Below are 17,663 nucleotides of genomic sequence, written 5' to 3' on the forward strand. Positions count from 1 at the left end.
AAACATACAATCTCTCCAAAATTTAAGTTTTAGTAATCGAATGTATTAATGTTATCTGAGGTCCCACTAACTAAATATTTATGGGAAATACTTTCACTTTCAATTTTTCCAAAATCCTTATTTAAAAAGTTTTCTGTCAAATACATCCACTTTAAAATATGTTAGACATCTTTTATTCAAACAATTGACACAATTTAAGGGCCATGATGGATCCTCTCATACCTTAATATAAAAAAGAAAGAAACTCAGCATGATAATTTGATCTTCTATTCAGTTGCTATAAGTGGTATCTTATTTGTATTTAACTTTGTGTGTTGTTCACCAAAATAACATGTTCAAGACCCTCTTCTGAATAATACTTTGTGAAGATAATAGGTAATGATCTTAAATGAACAGATTTCTAGGCAGTTTTGTAAAATCATAAATTTTAGACAAATTGGTAAATAATTTAAACGAGACTAATAGTGCTCATAGGTACCTTAAGTCATTTCTTAAAATAAATACAAAGAATTAAATATAAAGGTCTACTGACTTGGTTAATGAAATTAAGGAAGTAAAATTTAAGTCTCATTTAATCGTCTTTTTGGTCCGACTAAGAATTCTCAGAAGAAACCACCAAAGTCCTTTGATGAAATGCAGAATAAGGTTTACCTAAATAAAGATAATTGTTTTATTTGATTCTTCTGTTTTCCTTACCTGATCCCCTCCAATATTCATCAGAAAAATCAACAAAAACATATTCTAAATCCATCCTCTTTTTTTTTCCCCCCTAATCTCCAAATGCACCCTAGTCAAAGTAACAGTCATCTCTTACCTGGGGCCTTGAATCGTTTATCTTTTCTTCCACTCTTGCCCACCCCTTAAATAGATCCTCCCTTCAGAGTAATCTTTTAAAACAGAATGTCATTTATCTATTTAAAACCTTCCAAAGGCCCCCATTACACATAAAACAAAAGCTAAACACATTTACACTAAGTCCTTGGTAATCATGTGCTTGTCTGTCTCCAACCAAAATTTACCCTCTCTCCTCTAGCCTTTGTGCTCCAGCCATTCTGGGCTGATTCTGATTCCTCAAACATGCCAAGTCTGTTCCCATCTTAGGGTCCTGGCACCAGCTCTTCTATTTCAAATACTGTTTCCTTCATATTAGCATAGGTGGCTCCTTTTTTGTTCCAGCTCTCCCAGCTTAAATAGAAAAGCCTTCTTACCAGCTAACCTAAAGTAATAATTCATTACTCTACCTAGACAGAATATTTTAATTCTCTTCACAGCACTTGTATTTGATCTCTCACAGAGAGTTCTCTTGCTTGTTTATTGTTTATCTTCCTCTATGTAATACTAAAGCCCAGGACTGTTCTATGCATGGGAGAGATGATTATAGTGATGGAGAACACAGTTATTGGCATCAAATGGCTGAGGTTTGAAGCTTTGATTGTAACTGCTATCCTCTGGAAAGTTATTAACGCTTGCTTTGCCTCAGTTTCTCACATGTAAGATAGGAGTAACATTAATATATACCTCATAAAGCTCTTGTGAATATCAAATGAGTTAAACAGGGATCGGTGATTTTAAGGATCTGAGAAATGCCATCCACTGTTTACCTCTGGACTTCAACACCTGGAACAGTACTCAGTACAAGTGGAAACTTAATAAATATTTTTAAGAAAGAAGCAGAAGAAAGAAGCACGTTATACCTCTATTTATATTGAAGTGATTTGTTCTCTTTTAGAAAAGATTTGTTATTTCCTTTATTTCAGTTCTAAGGTATAGGCATTTACCAAGTGGGAATTTATTTTTTAATTTATTTTTTAACTCATTATAGATGTAAATATTAGGTTACTTGGGAGCTTCAGTGTTATTTCTTATAAAATGCAACTAACATTCCCTGACCTTTAGCACTCCATAGAAATGTAAGGCAAAAGAGAACTGAAAAACAACAATAATGTACCAGTTGTCTTCTGATTTAGCTGCCATCTCTCTGTAACCCCACAGCTGCAATATGAGGCAGTTTCAATTGTAAACTGGGAAGAATATAAATTATGGCTAATTGAAAGTGCCAGGGAGACCTGAAAGAGGACAGAATGCAGATTTACCCAAATTGGATGTGGGCCAGGCCAGGACTGGTATGTCTGCTCTTAGAAATAATGTGGAGTTTTGTGTGGCTAGAACAGCTTGTTAAAATATGGCTGCTGGAAACAACTTGTGCCTCAGTTTCCCCCAGGCTCCTCACAGCCCTGTGTTTCCAGGACTTAGTGCCCCTGGGAAAGGGAAAGGGGACTTAGTGCCCCTGGGAAAGGGGTTTGTGGTGCTTCCTTCTCACAAATGACCACATATTTGCATAGATCTAACTTTATATTACCTAAAGCCTAAGAGTGCCCCTGGTTTCCTGGTTTGGGATATCTGGTGCCCTTTGGGGATAATTTATCTCAGAAACCACAGGCTGTTAATTTGGGTTTAGGTTGGAAACTTTGCTGCTTCCTCAGTCTTGGGGATAGAATAAAACACAATCTAGTCCACCCCTTAGGCAAGAAGATGGAATTTAACATAATATTTTTCTTTTATATATCTGGGGCTTTAATTCCATGGCATATAAAGAATACTGGTAAGATTTCTTTTTTATACTTTTATTAGGTTTGCTTTTACTCTGAGAAGTATATATATGAGTTCATTAATATATTTCAAAGGTGGAAGAAAAGTAGATTTCTTCCTAATACCTACCTGCCTTGTGGTACTTTCATTATTCCCACTTAACACAGGGGGATACCTAGTGTTAAATTATATCATCTAGGCTACATCTTTATATACGCAAATATATTTTTAAGCTAATCCTTTGCTTATAATAGTCTTTGTGGAATAACCATTATCATCTAATGTTATGTAAATATTCACATAAAAATCAGAGAGGTTACATATCAGATGTTTTTTTTAATTTTTATTTTATATTGGATCATAGTTGATTTACAATGTGTTAGTTTCAGGTGTACAGCAAAGTGATTTAATTATACATATACATATATATATATATATATATATATATATACACACATACATATATTCGTTTTCAGATTCTTTACCCCTAGGTTATTACAGAGTAGTGAGTAGAGTTCCCTGTGCTTTACTGAAGGTCCTTGTTGGTTATCTATTTCATATATAGTAGAATGTATATGTTAATCCAACCTCATAATTTATTCTCCCCCACCTTTCCTCTTTGGTAACCATAAGTTTATTTTCAAAGTCTGTGAGTCTATTTCTCTTTTGTAAATAAGTTCATTTGTATCATTTTTTTAGGTTCCACATAAAAGTGATATCATATGATATTTGTCTTTCTCTGTCTGACTTACTTCACTTAATACAATGATCTCTACATCCATCCATGTTGCTGCAAATGGCATTGTTTTGTTCTTTTTTATGGCTGAGTAATAGTCCATTGTATATATGTACCACATCTTCTTTATCCATTCCTCTGTTGATGGACATTTAGGTTGCTTACATGTCTTGGTTATTGTAAATAGTGCTGCAATTAACATTGGGGTGCATGTATCTTTTCAAATTATGGTTTCCTCTGGGTATATGCCCCGGAGTGGGATTGCTGGATCATATAATAACTCTATTTTTATTTTTTAAAGAAACCTTCATATTGTTTTCCACAGTGGTTGTACCAAATTACATTCCCACCAACAGTGTAGGAGGGTTCCCTTTTCTCCACACCCTCTCCAGCATTTACTGTTTATAGACTTTTTGGTGTGAGATGATAGCTCACTGTAGTTTTGATTTGCATTTCACTAATATTTAGCAATGTTGAATATTTTTTCATATGCTTTTTGGTCACCTGTATGTCTTCTGTGGAGAAATGTCTATTTAGATCTTCTGCCCTTTTTTTTTTTTTTTTTTTTTTTTGCGGTACGTGGGCCTCTCACTGCTGTGGCCTCTCCCATTGCAGAGCACAGGCTCCGGATGTGCAGGCTCAGTGGCCATGGTTCACGGGCCTAGCCGCTCCGCAGCATGTGGGATCTTCCTGGACTGGGACACAAACCTGTGTCCCCTGCATTGGCAGGCGGACTCTCAACCACTGCGCCACCAGGGAAGCCAATCTTCTGCCCATTTTTTGATTGAGTTTTTTTTTTTTTTAATATTGAGTTGCATGAGCTGTTTGTATATTTTGGAGATTAATCCCTTGTCAGTTACATCATTTGCAAATATTTTCTCCCATTCTGTGGGTTGTCTTCATTTTTTTATAGTTTCCTTTGCTGTGTAAAAGCTTTTAAGTTTAAGTAGGTCCCATTTGTTTATTTTTGTTTTTATTTTTTTTACTCTAGGAGATAGATCCAAAAACATATTGCTGTGATTTATGTCAAAGAGTGTTCTACCTATGTTTTTCTCTAAGAGTTTTGTAGTATCCAGTCTTACATTTAGGTCTTTAATCCATTTTGAGTTTACTTTCGTATATGGTGTTAAAGAATGTTTTAATTTCACTCTTTTACATGTAGCTGACCAGTTATCCCAGCACCACTTATTGAAGAGGCTGTCTTTACTTCATTGTATATTCTTGCCTCCTTTATCAAAGATAAGGTGGCCATATGTGTGTGGGTTTATCTCTGGGCTTTCCATCCTGTTCCATTTATCTATAGTTCTGTTTTTGTGCCAGTACCATACTGTCTTGATTAATGTAGCTTTATAGTATAGTCTGAAGTCAGAGAGCAATTCCTCCAGCTTCGTTTTTCTCAAGATTCTTTGAAAATTCAGGGTCTTTTGTGTCTCCATACAAAATTTGAGATTTTTTTTTCTAGATCTGCAAAAACTGCCACTGCTAATTTGATAGGGATTGAATTGAATCTTTAGATTACCTTGGGGAGTATAGTCATTTTGACAATATTGATTCTTCCAATCCACGAACATGGTATATCTCTTCATCTGTTTGTGTCATCTTCGATGTCTTTCATCAGTTTTCAAAGTATAGGTTTTTTCCTAGTATTTTATCAAATGTTAATAGTGTTTTTTTCCACTATAAATACATTTTCAATGTTTTATTTAGAGAAAGGTATTCTGTTTTGGAAATGTGAAAATTTAAAAATACAGTGCTTTCATGTGAATAAACATTTTTATTATTGATACTACTAGCTAAATATATTCTATCATGTGGTGTCTCATAATTTTGACTAGACTCCTATTAATGGACATTTTGATTTGTTCCAATTTCACTATTATTTTAAACAATATTTTTTGTAAAAACACATATACATAAAGATTAATGTCCATCTCAGCTCATATTCTTAGGATAAATTCCTAAAATTTTATTGCTAGGGTAAATGCTTTGCAGGGTCTTATGGATTTCTACACATATTATGAAATTTCCTTCTAGAAAAAATTTTACAAATTTATACTCTTTATACAAGAGTGTGTGAGAAAGTACATTTTACAGGCTTCCTCCCATCCTAGATATTAGATCTTTTGCCAGCTTTTGCCAATAACTTTTCATTGGTTATTTGTAATTTTTCTGTTGTGAGTTTCCCATTTATCCTAATCTAATTTTTCGTTTAAAATTTGGTATTCATGTTTTCTGATTAATCTACCAGAATAAGTTAGATACTAAGAACACAGCATTTACTCTAAAAATATTTTGCAAAGTGTCTCCTGGTTGGTTATTTACTTTGTAGTCTTGCTAATTCTTTTTCATGTTTATGTAATAAAATCAGTAAAATACTTTCTTAATATTTTCATCTGATTAGGTCTAGATTACAAAGTACACTTCATTTTAATATTTAATGACTATTCATCTATTCTCTTGTGTTTTCTTAATTGTTATAATGTAGATTTAAATCTATAGTCCTAGAATTTATTTTGAGGAATTATATAAGGATTTTCTTTTTTTTAGGTTTCATTTTGATTTAACTGCCTACATAAAAATGAGCTCCACCTTTTGTGTATTCTGGAAGAGTATAGGATTAGCTTTGTGTGGGTATGGGGTTTCACAATTTTTTTTTTTCATTTCTTCCATCACTGTTGGTCTCTTTGAGCTTCTCTACATTTGTTTGAATCTGTCTTCATATTTTATATTTTCCTAGAAAAGTATTTCTTAGAAAAATTTATATATTTACAAAATATTGAGCATTTTTCTCAATTTTTAAATCTTCTTTGTCATCTCTGATTATCTTGTTTTCATATTCAATGCATTGTATTTTTCACTTGTCTATTTTCTCAGTGGTTTCTCAACATCATCTTTTTCAAGAAATCAGATTTTTGATTTATTTGTCAATTATAATATTTTATTTTTCCTATCTTATTTATTCCTGATTATATCATACTAAGTCTTCATTTCCAATTTTTTAGGTTAAGTTACTGTTCTCTTTCTTGAATGAAATTCTCAGCATATTTTTGTCATTTAGTAATAAAATAATAAAAGATAAAATTTCCCAAACTTATTTTGTATGAATTATGTTTTTTTTTCCCCCCTCTCTGTCCTGTGTTTTGTCCTGTTTATTCAAGGAGTTTAGTAAATTCTTATTACCAGTTCCTCTCTCTAATCTTTGTCCCTACCACTAAGGATATGATTGAAATTCTTAACTCAGATATTATTATATTATTTTACCATTGGACAGCTTCTCCTATGGAAATGTTTTAAATGTTAAATTTTGTTTTGTAACGATTTAAAACAAAGTAAATTTTACCTCTTTCTTTTTTTTTTAAATTGGTTTTAGGAGTTTTTACCAGGCTTTCAAAGCTGTGATTTTTTTATTCGTAATGAGACACAACTTCTTTCACATGGAAAAGACGGTGACACACGGAGAGAGGCAGAGAGAAATGAGAGCCCTGTAGGGTTCTATTCCTGGGTTCCATTTGTTTCTTAGCCCCACTGTTGTGCTCTTTCTAAAACTGGGTTGATCAACAGAATTCTGAGAACCAATGAATGTCATTCTTTCTAGTTCATGTAGTGTTTTTTGACATTTGCAATAAAAAAGCTTGTGAAGTGTCATTAATATTTTAGCACCTTTCTGTAGACTCACTTATCAACAGCAGCATACCCATGAATAATATTATGTCACCACCTAATTTCCTCAAAATTCCAATGGATTACGCTTTTCTTGCACATGGTCTTGTGGAAGAGAGGTTAATACCAATTCTGATTTTATTCTTTTAGGTAAGCTATCTGTTTTTCTGCTTGGATGTATGTAAAATTCTTCTATCTATGCATTTAAAAAATTCTCCTCAGGTCTCTAATAGCAAGTGTTTCCATTAATTGATTTTATCTAGAAAGTTTGAATCTTTCAAACTTGCATTCCCAGTTCTTTCTTGAGGAAGTGTTTTATTATATACTTGTCTATTTTTCCTATTGAAATTACTCCAGATCTTACTTCCAAAATGCTGTTTATTTTTGTATCAGCTTTAACATGTTTTTTTTTAAAAAAATGCCCCCACCCTCAGTAACTTATAAAATAAGCATCAACAGGCATCTATATCTAGCTTATATTATATGTCACTTTTGTTACTCTTTACCAATTTTTTTATTCTATGATCAAAGCTGACAGAGCAGCTCCATTTAGGAGTTTGTCAGTCTTGTGGCAGAGGGAAAAGCACAGGAGATCATAGAAACAAGCAATGCTTCCTAAAAATTCTTCTTGGAATTGAAATGCTACTACCTCCATCACGTTTTCTTGGCCTAAGCAATCCATGACCAGATCTAAAAGTAGGGAAGCATACTCTCCCTGCAGGGAGGCACTGCAAGCCATGTTGAATTGGATAGAAATGTACCATCTTCTTACAGGGCAGGAAGCATATGGTTGTAAACAATAAGAAAATTGACTACAATATCTATCTCACTGTCTTCTGTCCTCCAATTATATCAGCTTCTCTTATCACACTCATTATTTTGCTCTTTTTCTCTACATACATGAAAAACTGGTCAACTGAATTGATCCAGAGTTGTATGGGATTAATTTTACTCTCGCTATTCTTAACAGGGATCTTGTTGCACTTAATTTCCTTGTACACACTCTTCTTATCTATTTTCATCTATTTAATTTTTTCTTCATCTATTCCGTTCCTCTTTTATAGAGGCTGTATATCCTTAAAATCTGCTTTAGATAAAAGCAGTCACTTATTACCCATGTCCCCAGTCACCCCCACACCCACATCCCCATCCCCCCAATCCAGTCCCCATCCCCCCACACCCACATCCGAATAAACCAGTCTCTGACAACAGCAGGGGATTCCAATGGAAAACAGTGCATTTCTCAGGCACTGTTTGAGGGGAACTCTCTCTCCTATGTCTCCCTTCTAAACACTAAATTGAATTGTTTAGTTATACTTTTAACAAATCACCTTGTGTGAGCCATAAAAGGAACATAATTTCATGTGCAAATCCACTATAAACAGCATCATTTCATCTACTCATTAACAATAAGGAAACTTTGTTTCCATAACCATAAACCTCTTGTCCTGGATTGTCAGGAGGTCTTCCCTTTTACCAGGAATGAATGTATAGCACAGCTGGTCCCACCTCTGCAGACTTACTCCCAGGCATTTACTCTGCTCAGCCAGTGCCAACACAGGACTGGCCCTCAATGTTCCCCAGCCCCAGGGACTACACCATCCCTCATGGGTTTCCTAAACCCTACCCACACTTGAATACATAGTCCCTTTATTAAGCCCTCTTTCATTTACCTTAATTTTAATTTTCCATTGTTCCCTGTGGGGATTCTGCTACACCTGAAAATGTAGAGAAGGATCAGGTGTGTAACATAGACCTCTTTCCATTCCCTTTGGCAAAATAAATGCCACGTAGTTGCTCGAAAAAGCTTGTGGTGTTCTGTACCTTAACCTGGATGATATAAATGTGTGAAATTTCATTGAGCCATCTCACCTCTTCTGGGGAGAAGACTGGCAGGCAGAAGGGATGCCAAGGCACAGAAGAGCAGGAGAATTCTGATTTGCCACACTCTTGGCAAGATCCTGCCAAGATGCTGTTTATAAGGTTATTTTTATTTTTGCACTTTTCTTAACCAAATTGCTGTCTGAAATACTTTTACCATTTTCCTGTAGCCACCATAAAAAGCACTCTTGGGGAATTGATACAGGATCAAGCATGCAGGGATAATTTAACATTTAGTTTTGTCTAAGAAATTGTGGTCCTGTGCTCTTGGGGGGAAAAAAAACAATCACTTCTTATTTTTTGCTCTTTCCTTTGTATTTACTCATTGTTAAATGGGGTGAGATTTGTTTATACTCAATAATTGTCACCAGACAGAATAAGTAGTCTTTCTTCTGCTTCTTTTCTCCTCTGGGTTGGTTGCAGAATCTTCCTCATAGATCAGTTGGAGACGAGGTTGATGTAAATATTCGAATCCTAAATTTCAGTGATGCATTCACCTGTTTTGTAATTATTTTTGCTTCCTATTCTTTATGGTCATCTGCTTTCTTGGCTCCTAAGATTCAGGGTTCTCATGATTTATCCCCTCCTCCTCCACGTATAACATCCTGCTTTGAGGGATGACAGCTCTACGGTTGCACTGTGCCATCAAAAGTTCTCATTGATTGTTATCAATTATTTTATCTGCTAATGTGAAGTATCTTTTTTGGTTTTAAGAAGATAGTGTGAAAGAGTAGAAAGGAGATGAATGATATTTATAGGGCAAAGGAAACAGTATTCCTTCTCACAGAGTAGTTCCTAATGGGTAGAACCTTGGAGGAGGTTGCAGAACCTCAAGGATTGCCAGTGAGGAGCTTTGTCAGGACATGAAATTCAACTCTGTCCACCAACCAAGCCATATGCCCTCATCAGCCTAGAGGAAGTGGTGTCTTTTGACTGTTTGTACAGAAGTGTTGTAGGTGCTAACAGCAGCCCAGTTTTGTCTGTTTATGTACTTTATGTAAGTAGAATCCTAAGTATATATTCTTTGGCATCTGGCTTCTTTTTCTAAACGTTATTTTTGTGACTTCATCCATATTGTTGTATGTAGTTGTAATCCATTCTCAGTGCTGTATAGTGTTTATACTATTTATTTATCTATTCTATTGTGGTACAATTGAGTAGTTTTCAATTTGGGGCATATAAATATTTTTTGCTATGGGGGATATATTTACTTATTTCTGTTGGATATATTCTAAAGGTACAAATGGTAAATTATAGCATATATATATATATTTAGTTTTAGTAGTATGACCAAATTAGTTTCCAAAGTTTTTTTACAAATTTACTCTCCCACCGTTCGCGTCTTGGGTTTCTGGTTATTCCATATTTTTGACATTACTTACTACTTTTGTCTTCTTCATTTTAGCCATTCTGATGGGTACGTAATGGTTTTCCATTGTGGTCTAATTAGAATTTGCTTGATAATTAACAAAGCTGGGTACCATTCGACATATATATTAACCATTTGAATATCCTCTTTTATTAAGTGTATTAATGTCTTTTGCCAATTTTTCTATTGGATTGTCTGCCTTTCTCTTATTGATTAATAGGGCTTCTTTATACAGTCTTTTGTTGAATATATGTTTTGGGAAAATGTTCCTTTACTTGTAGATTGTTTTATCATGCTCTTAAATGTGTTTTTTGATAACTGAAATTCTTAATATAATACAGGTTATCAAGATTTTCTGCCTTGGGGTCCAATTTAACAAATCTCTGTGTACTCTAAGTTCATGAAGATGTCTTTTTTAAAAAAACTTTATTATTTAACCTTTAACTTTTATATTTTTTAAATTGAAGTAGAGTTGATTTAAATTTTGTATTAGTTTCAGCTATACAATGTAGTGATTCAGTATTTTTATAGATTCTACTCCATGTAAATGTTATAAAATATTGGCTGTTTTCTCTGTGTGTACAGTATATACTTATAGCTTATTTATTTTATATGTAGTAGTTTGTATCTCTTAATCCCAATGCCTGTCATGCCCTTCCCCCTTCCCTCTCTCCACTGGTAACCACTAGTTTATTTGCTATAGTGAGTCTGCTTCTGTTTGGTTATATTCATTTGTTTGTTTAATTGTTTAGATTCCACATAGATAATGTACAGTATATTGTCTTTGTGTGACTCATTTCACTAAGCATGATACCCTCCAGGTCCATCCATGTTGTTGCACATGGTAAAATTTCATTATTTTTTATGGCTGAGTAATATCCTATTGTGTGTGTGGGATATTACACACACACACACACACCCCAGAGCTTCTTTATTTTTATTTTTTATTTTTTTAATATTTTTCTTAATTGGAGTCATATTCCATCATGTACATGGACCACCTCTTCCCCATGCATTCCCCTGTTGATGGACATTTTCGTAGCCCCCAAGTGTTGGCTATGGTAAATATTGCTGGAGTGCAGGATTGCCAGCCTGTGTCCTTTTTTTCTTTTTTGCGGTACGTGGGCCTCTCACTGCCGTGGACCCTCCCATTGCAGAGCACATGCTCCAGACGTGCAAGTCCAGCAGCCATAGCTCACGGGACCAGCCGCTCTGCGGCACGTGGGATCGTCCCGAACCGGGGCATGAACCCGCATCCCCTGCACTGGCAGGCAGACTCCCAACCACTGCGCCACCAGTGAAGCCCCAGAGCTTCTTTATTCATTCGTCTGTTGATGGTCACTTAAGTTGCTTCCATGTCTTAGCTATTATAAATAATTCTGCTGTGAACATTGGAGTGCATGTATCTTTTCAAATTAATGTTTTCGTATTCTTTGGCTCTGTATCCAGCAGTGGAATTACTAGATAATATAGTGGTTCCATTTTTAGTTTTTTGAGGACTTGCCATACTGTTTTCCATAGTGACTGCACCAATTTACATTCCCACCAACAGTGTACTAGGGTTTCCTTTTCTCCATATTCTCACCATCATGTCTTATTTGTGGTCTTTTTAGTGATAGCCATTCTGACAAGTGTGAGGTAATATCTTACTGTGGTTTTGATTTGCACTTTTCTGATGATTAGCGATGTTGAGCATTTTTTCATGTGCCTGTAGGCCATCTCTCTTCTTTGGAAAAATGTCTATTCATGTCTTCTGCCCATTTTATGATAGGATATTTTTATAGTGAGTTGTATGAGCTATTTAATATATATTTTGGATAATAACCCCTTATTGAATATATTGTTTGTAAGTATTTTCTCCCATTCAGTAGGCTTTTTTTTTTCATTTTTCCAATGGTTTCTTTTGCTGTACAAAAGCTTTTAAGTTTAATTAGATCCCATTTGTTTATTTTTGCTTTTGTATCCTTTGCTTTAGAAGACAGATCCAAATTGCTACAATTTATGTCAAAGAGTGTTTTACCTATATTTTCTTCTAGGAGTTTTATGGTTTTGGGGCTTACATTTGGTCTTTTTTTTTAGAGTTTATTTTTGTATATCATGTGATAAAATATTATAATTTAATTATTTTACATGTAGCTGTTTAGTTTTTCCAACACCATTTATTGAAGAGACTCTCTTTTCTTCATTGTATTTTCTTACCTCCTTTGTTGAAGATAAATTGACCATAAGAGTGTGGTTTTATTTCTGGGCTCTCTATTCTGTTCTGGTGATCTATGTGTCTCTTTTTGTGCCAGTACCATTCTGTTTTGATTAATGTAGCTTTGTAGTGTTGTCTGAAAGCAGGGAGCATGATACCTCCAGCTTCATTTTGTTTTGTAAAGTTGCCTTGGCTATTCAGGGTCTTCTGTGGATCCACATAAATTTTAGCATTACTTGTAGTTCTGTGAAAAATGTCATGGATATTTTAATAGGAATTGCAATAAATCTATAGATTGCTTTGAGTAATATGTATATTTTAAGAATATTAATTCTTCCAATCCATGTTAACAGGATATCTTTCTAGTTCTTTGTCATCTTCAGTGTCCCTCATTAACGTTTTATAGTTTTCAGAGTGTATGTCTTTCACCTCCTTGGTTAATTTAATTTAATTTATTTATTTGGCTGTGTTGGGTCTTCGTTGCTGCACATAGGCTTTCTCTAGTTGTGGCAAGTGGGGGCTACTCTTCATTGCAGTGCTCAGGCTTCTCATTGCAGTGGCTTCTCTTGTTGCGGAGCACAGGCTCTAGGCACACAGGCTTCAATAGCTGTGGTGCATGGGCACAGTAGTTGTGGCTCACGGGCTCTAGAGCGCAGGCTCAGTAGTTGTGGCACATGGGCTTAGTTGCTCTGCGGCATGTAGGATCTTCCTGGAATGGGGATTGAAACTGTGTCCCCTGCATTGGCAGGCAGATTCTTAACCACTGCACCACCAGGGAAGTCCCTGGTTAATTTTATCCCTAGGTACTTTATTCTTGTTGATGTCATTTTTAAATGGGGTTGTTATCTTTGTCTTTCCAATACTTCATTATTAATGTATAGAAAAACAACAGATTTCTGCATATTAATCTTATATCCAGCAACTTTACTGAATTCATATATTAATTTCAATAGTGTTTTGGTGGAAACTTTAGGATTTTCTATATATAGTAACATGTCTTCTGCAAATAGTGACAGTTTTATTCTTCCCTTCTAATTTGGATGCCTTTTATTTTTCTTGCCTAATCACTAGGCTAGGACTACCAATATTGTATTAAATAGAAGTGGTGAGACTGGACATCCTTGTCTTTTTCCTGATTTTAGAGGAAAACCTTTCAGCTTTTCATCATTGGGAATGATGTTAGTTGTGGGTTTGTCATAAATGGTCTTTATTACATTGCAATGTGTTCTCTCTATACCAACTTTGAGAGTTTTTTTAATCACGAATGGATGTTGAATTTTGTCAGATGCTTTTTCCATATCTATTGAAATGATCATGGAATTTGTTATCCTTCCTTTCGTTTATGTAGTGATTGATTTGTGAATATTGAACTATGCTTGCATCCCTGGAATACATCCCACTCAATCATGGTTTATGATGCTTTTTATATATTGTTGAACTCAGTTTGCCATTATTTTGTTGCATTTATATTCATCAGAGATATTGGCCTGTGATTTTCTTTTTTTGTAGTGTTTTTGTCTGGTTTTGGTGTCAGGGTAATGGTAGCTTCATAAGATGAATGTGTGAGTGTTCTGTTCTCTTCAGTTTTTTGGAATAGTTTGAGAAGTATAGCTATTAGCTCTTGTATATGCTTGATGGAATACTCCTGTTAAGCTCCTGGAATGTTGTTTGCTGGGAATTTTTTGATTACTGATTCAACTGATTTGTCTGTTCAGATGGTCTATTTCTTCCTGATTCAATCTTGGAAGATTGTATGTTTCTAAAAATTTGTCCATTTCTTTTAGGTTGTCCAAACTATTGACATATAACTCTTTGAAGTATTCTCCTATGATATTTTTTAATCTCTGTGATATTGGTGCTTATTTCTCCTCTTTAATTTCTTATTTTGTTTATTTGGGTCCTCTCTTTTTTTCTTAATGAGTCTGGCTAAAGTCTTATCAATCCTCTCTTTTTTTCTTCATGAGTCTGGCTAAAGTCTTACCAATTTTGTTTATCTTTTCAAAAAGAATCTCTTGGTTTCATTGATCTGTTCTATAATTTTTTTTTTTTTTTTTTTTTTTTTTTTTTTTTTCCTTTTTGCTGTATGCGGGCCTCTCACTGTTGTGGCCTCTCCCGTTGCGGAGCACAGGCTCCGGATGCGCAGGCCCAGCGGCCATGGCTCACGGGCCCAGCCGCTCCGCGGCATATGGGATCCTCCCAGACCGGGGCACGAACCCGTATCCCCTGCATCGGCAGGCGGACTCTCAACCACTGCGCCACCAGGGAGGCCCTATAATTTTTTGATATGTATTTTATTTAGTTTCTCTCTGATCTTTATTATTTCCTTCTTTCTGCTGATTTTGGGCTTTGTTCATTCTTCTTTTCCTTCCTAATTCCTTTAGATGAAGGGTTAGGTTGTTTGAGATTTCTTCTTTTTTCTTGAGGTAGGCCTGTATCACTATAAACTTCCCTCTTAGAACTGCTTTTTCTATCACACAGATATTAGAAGTTGTGTTTTCATTTTCATTTGTCTTGAGGTATTTTCTAATTTCTTCTTTGATTTATCCATTGACAATTTTTTTAAAAAAATAACATGTTGTTTAATCTCCATGTGTTTGCATTTTTCCCATTTTTCATCTTGTAATTGATTTCTAGTTTCAGCTTTTGTGGTTGTAAAAATGCTTGTTAGAATTTCTATCCTCTTAAATTTATTGAAACTTGTTTTGTGGCCTAGCATGTGATCTCTCCTGGAGAATGATACATGTGCACTTGAAAAGAATGTGTATTCTGCTGTTTTAGGGTGAAATGTCCTATATTTATCAGTGAAGTCCAACTGGTCTAATATGTTATTTAAGACTACTGTTTCCTTATTGATTTTTTTGTCTAGATCTGTCCATTGATGTAAATGTGTGTTAAAGTCTCCTATTATTGTATTGTAATTTATTTTCAATTTCTCCCTCTATGTCTGATAATATTTGCTTTATATATTTAAGTTCTCCTATATTAGGTGCATATGTGTTAATGAATTTTATATCCTCTTTTTGTATTGGTCTCTTTATCATTATAGAATGCCCTTTTTTGTCTTTCTTTATAGACTTTGTTTTAAAGTCTGTTTTGTCTGATATGAGCATTGCTACCACAGCTTTCTGGTCATTTCTATTTGCATGAAACATCTTTTTCCATCCCCTCACTTTCATTCTGGTGTGTTTTAGCTCTGACATGAGTCTTTTGTAAGCAGAATAATAGATGGGTCTTGCTTTTTTTTAATCCAGGCAGCCACCTGAAGTCTTTTGATTGGGGCATTTAGTACATTGACATTTAAAGAAATTATTGGTAGGTACAGACTTTCTGCCATTTTGTTACTTGTTTTCAGAATGTTTTTGTAGTTCTCTGTTCTTTTCTTCTTCTTTTAGATTCTTTCCTTGTCATTTGATGCTTTTCTTTAGTGGTAAGCTTGTGATCCTTTTCTCTTGTCTTTGTGTATCTGTTGTAGATTTTTGATATGTGGTTACAATGTGATTCATATATGTTGCCTTATGACTATATCTACTTGTTTTTAAAAGGTAGTCATTTAATTTCAAACACATTCTAAAAGGTCTACAGTTTTTACTTCACTGCCCCACATTTGTGTTTTTGATGTCGCATTTTACGCCTTCATCTTATCCCTTAACTGTTTATGGTAATTATTATTGATTTACAGTGTTTTGTCTTTTAATCTTCATTCTTGCTTATTTAAGTGGTTGATCCACAGCCTTCACTACATATTTGCCTTTATTAGTGGGATTTTTCTGTTCCCATAGATTCTTACTTCTTATTGTATTCTTTTCTTTTCCACTTAGACAAAACCCTTTAACATTTTAGGGGCTGTTTAGTATTGATGAACTCTTAAGTGTTTGTTTGAGAAGTTATTTATCTTTCCTTCAATTCTGAATGATAATCTTGCTGGGTAAAATATCCTATTTTATAGGTTTTTCCCTTTTAGCACTTTAAATATATCATGCCACTCCCTTCTGGCCTGCAGATTTCTGAAGGTTATGTGGTTCTTTGTTTTTCTGTTGCTGCCTTTAGAATTCTCTCTTTAACTTTTGCCATTTTAATTACAACATGTCTTGATATAGATCTATTTGGGTTCATCTTGTATGGGGCTCTCTGTGCATCCTGTACCTGGATATCTGTTTCCTTCTTCAGGTTCAGGAAATTTTCAGCCATAATTTTATTAAATATATTTTTTATCACTTCATCTCTCTCTTCTTTTTCTGGGGTCCCTATAATGCAAATGTTAGTATACTTGATGTTACTCCAGAGGTCCCTTAAACTGTTCTCATTTTTAATTTGTTTTTCTTTTTGCTGTTCTGATTGGCTGATTTCTATTATTTCATCTTCCAGATTACTTATGTGCTCTTCTGTATCACCTCGTTGCTTGTTAATTGCTTCTAGTTTGTTTTTTATTTCAGTTATTGTTTTCTTCAGTTCTGACTGGTTCTCTTTTATATTTTCCAGTTTCTTAAAATACTCACTGTGTTCATCTATTCTTTTCCCTGTTCAGTTAGCATTCTTACTACTAATGCTTTGAACTCCTTATCTGGTAAATTATTTATCTCAGTTTTTTAGTTTTTTTCTGTTTTTCTTTTGTTTCTTGTTCTTTCACTTGAAACATATTTTTCTGTTTTCTCATTTGCTTAACTTTCTCTGTCTCTTTGAAATTAAGTGAAACAGTTACCTATCCATCTTGAAGAGGTGTCCTTGTGTGGGAGCATTCATACACAATCTGCATGTGTCCAGTGGCTTTTGTGGAATGGCTGTATCTAAAGTGAGCATCACATCTTTCCCCAGGGTGTGCTGGCAGCTATCACCTTGGTGGGAGGTGGGCCTGGAGATGAAGGATTTAGTGCCAGAGCCAGGTGTGACCTGGGTCTTTCTCTCTGCTCAGTAGCCAACACCACTCTGTTGGGGGTGGAGTCAGGTCCCAAGTTGCTGGAGCAGAAGCCCTGAGGGTTAGGTCTGAGCTGGGTCCACTCCCTCTAAGTGTGTTCTCTCCCTGTTCTCAGCGTTCACACTTTCTCACCTGAGGGTAGTAGCACAAGAGGGCCTGGAGCAGGCACCTGGTATGGGGAGGGGCACATGCTGCGGAAGTTCTGGAATACCAGTCAGTTTTCTGGGCTGCTTCTGGTCTGCCACCCCCGTGAACACAAGTAATGGCTGCCCTCACCCTGTTCAGGGGCCATGGTAGAATCTTGCTAGCTCTGTTCCCC

Source organism: Mesoplodon mirus, assembly GCF_964341445.2.
Source record: "Mesoplodon mirus genome assembly, chromosome: 10".
Classification (NCBI taxonomy): domain Eukaryota; kingdom Metazoa; phylum Chordata; class Mammalia; order Artiodactyla; family Ziphiidae; genus Mesoplodon; species Mesoplodon mirus.